We start from the raw sequence: 5,645 nt of genomic DNA, 5'->3' as shown, positions 1-5,645 counted from the left end.
AGTAAAACTCTCGATGAAGAAACCTAATGTTTAACTAATATATAGTGTTTATCATGGAAGCTAAAAATAACATGAGCCAGGTCCCTTGAATATTATAACAAATATTGTAAAGTAACAATGTCTTAGAAACAACCATAAGAACATTGGAATCTAAAATCTAAAATGTGTATAGTAATATCTTTATCTAACATAATATATATATGCATATATACATAGTCAACTGAAGAAGAAGAGGAGGAGGAGGAAGAGGAAGAAGAAGGGGATGAGGAAGAATCTTCTAGAGGCAGGAGCATTTAGGCCAGGATCCTAAATCACACAGCACCTGCCCCGAATCATAGGTGGGTTTGCAGAGAAGGCAACTATCTGCAAAAATGAGCCTTGTAACTCCCTTTCTCCTAGATTGGAAGATGAACATTGTGAAAATAGATAATACTACAGACTCAATACCATGGCCATCAACCCACCAATGGCACCCTTCACAAAGACAGAAAAGCCAACTCAAAATTCCTAGAGAAGCACAAAAGCTAAAGCAATCCTGAGCCAAAAGAATAAGGCTGGAGATCATTGTACCTTATTCCACGTGAGACGGGGCCACAGTCACAAAAGCAGCAGGCCACAGGTACAAAGCAAACACAAAGGACTAGAAGAGAATAGGGGAGCCAGCTACAAAGCTGTGCAGTTTACAGCCACCTGATATTGACCAAGATGCTCTGAGATTATTACGGAAAAAAATAGTGAAAACTCTTCAAGATACAAGTACAGGAAAGGACTTTATGAATAGGAGCACAGCTGGTCAGGACAGAATGCCAACAAGGGACAAGTGGGATGTCATGAAATTAAAGAGCTTCTGAACATCAAAGGAAGCAATTAAACAAGAGACGAAACAGCCTACAGAGCAGGAGAAAAGACTTTTGAGCTATGCATCTGACCGAGCATTGGTATTTAAAATATACAAATAACTCATAAAACTAGAAGTCAAATAACCGAATTAATAAATGGGCTAATGAAATGAAGTTATCTCTCTTGTGTCTTTGAGATTATAATACAGTTACACAGTCCCCTCTCTTCCCCTTTCTCCCTCTAAGCACTCTCATTGAAATTCTTTCAAATTTATGGTCTCCTTTTTTAAATTAATTGCACACATATTTGTAAACACATAAATATAAATAAGCAGAAAGTTCTTAAAAGATGAAATGCAAATGGAAAATAAACATGAACAAAATATCGAATATTATCAGCAGCGAGGAAAAATGGAATTTAATAATTACACTGATCAGAATTCCAGTTATTAAGGAAACTAATAATAAATACTTTCAAGGATTTAGACAAAAAGGAAGTCTTATACAGGTAACTGTCCATTCACTATGGAAATAAATGTGAGAATCCTTCAAAAATCAAAACATAGATCATGATAGGCTCAGCTGTTTATACCACTCCTGGGTACTCAGCCATGGGACTAAATTCCACATATCACAGAAATATTTGGCAGCTGGTAATTATTGCATACTATTCACATGATCTGAGGTAAAGGATTAACACAAGTGTCTATCAGCAGAGAAACAGATGAGAAAATGTGATACAATGGAACCTTTTATGCCGTGATGGAGAGTGAAGTTACGTCATTTGCAATGAAATGGATGAACCTGAAGATGAACATGCCAAAAAAAATTAGCCAGTGAAAGGAAGACAAACACTTCATATTTTCTTTCATTCATAGTTTCCATGTTTTATATAGTTACATAAAATCACGTATGCATATATGACTTGAAAGGAGAAGGCAAACTATCAGGGCAGGTCGAGGAGAGACCGATGTAGAGAACTACTCGATGGGAGAAAGTATTGATGCACATTATATTCGTGCATGAGAATATTTTATGTAACGCAATACCACTTACATAAGTACATACGATGAAAATTTGAAAGAAAACCCACTCTGAACGAAGACAAAGTCTAGATCTTTGAGGGACCAAAAGGATGGAGATGATGAATGCCAATTACAAAGAAGCTTCCAGAATCTTTCCCTTCCTGTCTTCGGGCCATGAAGCAATTAAAAATCCTGGTTTCTTTTAGGATATGTGAGAATCTGAGGTTCAAAGAAGACATGTAACTGAGGTAAATACTACCCTTGAAAGGGAAACCACTGGGTGGGTGGGTAACTACTTGGTTATTTAGGAAACCCTGTTGTGGGCAGAATTTGAAATAACTATTTGGAGAATTTCTTGACCCCCTAGCATATGCATCAGAGTATTGTGCCAATCTTTCTCTCTCTCCCTCTCTCTCTCCCTCTCCTCCCTCCCCTCTCTCTCCATATAATTAAAATATATAGAATAGTGTATATATATAATATATATATGTAAGATATTTTAATTTAATCATTTTTAACGATGGAAAACAGAGATAGTTTTAGGAGTCAGTGAGAGAGCTCACTGGGTTAAGACATTTTTCTGCCAAGCCCATGACCTAGGTTTGATCCCCAGGAACCACATGGTAAAAAGGAAAGAATCTATTCCTTCAAGCTGTCCCTTCACCTCTACCTACACATGTGGCCCTAGCACTTGTGGCCATACTTCATCACACAAAGTAAATAAATAGACAACATTTTAAAAGGAAATTGAAATGCTGCTGCTGCTCCCATTTGACTGCGTGCCCTATAAATCCTTCCTTACGTACCACTGAAAATGTGGCTTGAAGCTGGTCCGACACAGGTACCTATGAAGGCATGCACTTGGTATTTGAACCCAGGGCTCTGAAAGAAACTTTCTCTTATCTCTCTAGGAATGACTCTGAAATATGAATTCCCCTCCAGGCACAAGGCATCCCACACCTTTGGCAGAAACCATTTACCTGGCTGAGAATACAAGGATAATTGGCTATAAAAGTTCAATGCCAGATGAAAAGAGAATTCCCGAGATGGGTGCAGTGCATTTAAATGAGCCTTCTAAATGATGTAGCACTGGGCTGTGGGTGTTCAATTGGGAGTGGGCGTTGGTGGCGGTGTTGATGGACATAAAGATAGTGTGTGTCCCAACAGGTTATAAAGCTTTAATGCATCATAGTTTCCTCATCTATACAGAAAGTTTCTACCTTCCAGGATTATTGTGAAGAAGTGAACTGAAAGAGGTTACAAGGTGCCAACCATAAAGTTCAGGCACCTCAGACTCTTGCCCATGGCCAACCCTCTCGGTAAACAAAGTCTGTTTTCATTCTCCATTGAATCACCGAAGCCTTACCATGAGTACAAAACCACTCAGGTTGAAAATTCACTCTTAACCCTTGAAATGGAGCAAATGTTTATACCCCTCCTAAATTTGTGTGTAGGGCTCTCATAAATGAACTGGACCCAGGGTTCCTCTCATGCCTTCTTCTATATGAAGTTACAAGGAGAAGATGGTCATTACACATGCAAGTGCCTTGATCTTGGGTGTAGAATGGTTTAGAAACTATGAGAAGTCATGATTTTGTTGTTTTACAACCACTTAGTCTATGGTAGTTTTGTTATAGAAACCCAAACCAAAATAGCCGTTTGTCTATTACTACCGTGATGTCTTTGTTCCTGTGAACAAATACTTGAAGACGTTATCTGCTTCTATTGTCTTTTACTCTAATCTTTTCACTCTTAAAGCAACCCCAGCCAGACTCGCCCCTCATAATTTCACTGAAATTGCCACTTGATCTCAAGTAGCTTGATCCAGTGAGCCATTCTCCATCATGATCCTATATCACAGGACCCATACAAACCCTCAGTGGCACAGTTGCTGGCTCCCTTCTCCATGATTTTGTTCATTTGTTTGTTTGTAAGAGACTTGCTTCTCTTGATTTTTCTACTCCCCAACTCACCAACATTCTCTCTAATTCCCTAGATCTGAGATGGTGAATATTGGAGTATCAAGGAATTCAGCCATCTTCCATTGCCCCTCTGTGTTTGTTAGTTTTACCTGCCAACTTGGTACAACCTAGAATCTCTTGGAGGGGTGTCTTTTGATTAGACTGGCCTGTGAACATGCTTGTGGGAGGTTGTCTTGATTGGTAATTGACAGAGGAAGACCGAGTCCATTTCGGGTGGCACCATTCTCTAGATAGGGAATCCAGAACAGTATAAAATGAGGAGTTAGTAGAGAGCAAGTAAGAATCCATGTGTTTATTTTCTCTGCTGCAGATTGCGGATATTGAATGTGAAGCTTTAAGTTCCTGCTCTGAATTCTCTGCAATGATGGACTGAAATGTAATTCTGAGCCAAATAACGCCTTTCTTCCCCAAGTTCCTTTTTGTTAGAATGTTTGTCACAGGAGCAGTGATGAAACTAGAACACCCTCTCTCTCCCTTCTTCCCTTAAGCTATGGATTCAAATGGCATTCAAAGCTAACAACTGTAATGATACAAATCAATTCCATACACATTCCAAACTTCATAAGCCAGTCCCCTCCTGGACAACTCTTGGCACCCAAAGTTCAATGTGTGTCTAATTAAAATTTACGTTTCCATTTTCCCTTCTATCTTCTTACTTCTTGTTTTAAGTAAGAAAAGGTTTCAGGTAGCAAAGAATAGCCTTGAATTTCATATGTAGCTAAAGATGACCTTGAATTTTTGATTCTTTGATCCCCACTCCTGAGTGCTAGATTATAGACATGCACCATATCCAGTTTTAAGCAAAATTCTGATACCCCAATGTTCACAGAAATCTTTTTTTTTCACCAATGCAGTTGATGATAATTTGTGTTTCCATTTATTCAAAGCCATCTGGCTTTCCCATCCCTTAGGAAATCCTGTGTTCAAAAGACATCAGTACTCAACAACATCTCCCTCCTCCAAAGTGAACACTCCGGTTTGCACACCATATCACTCGCCTAAACCACTGCTATACCTGCCCAGACTCTAGCCTTGATCCCCCTAGGTAACCTAAGTGCTGTCACTCTTCTGAGGGATATTAGCATCTGAATGGCCAGTGACGTCTCTTCATTGCATTGACAGTAAAGAATAGAGTCTTGAAACACCCTATCATGTCTATGGTTATATAGTCGTTGGTCCTCTGTCTCTGTTTTCTCCCACTCCCTCTTTCCCCTGCAGCCACACTGTCCTCAGTTTCATCACCGGATCCCAGACACACTCTGCTTCAGGAAATTGCCTCTAGCTGTCCCTTTCTTGAAGGTCTCTCCATAATATCTATTTGATTAATTTATCTCCTTCGGGTCTTATTTATTTATTTAAAAATGTCTTATTTAATATTTATTTAAATAGGTTAGGTGGTTCCAAGTTAAAAGAAAGGGTTTCAGATCCTATGAGCTCCAGTTTTGTGGGACCTGGCATTATTCTGATGGGTAAGTTTCCTAATAAACTATTGCTCATCTTCTGAGTGTGTCTCACAAGGCACTGTAAACTCTTCTTAGGTAAAATAACCTCATCTCTTATGTGTCTTGAGGTCTAATTACCAACCAACCTCTGCTCAGGCTCAAGAAGTCACCCTTTGCTGAAATCAGCTTGTCTTGTGGGAAATGGTATTGACCAAAACAAGTTCCATTAGAAAATGAAAATATTCAAGATGGTGACTCAAAGCCATATTACACCCCCCCCAAAAAAACCCAAGCAAACAACAAGAACAAAAGTAGTTCACGTATAAACAGAAAGCACAGCAAGTGAAGAACACTTTG

This window comes from Rattus norvegicus, chromosome 17 (genome assembly GCF_036323735.1).
Source record: "Rattus norvegicus strain BN/NHsdMcwi chromosome 17, GRCr8, whole genome shotgun sequence".
NCBI lineage: Eukaryota > Metazoa > Chordata > Mammalia > Rodentia > Muridae > Rattus > Rattus norvegicus.
This window is presented reverse-complemented; position numbering follows the sequence as displayed.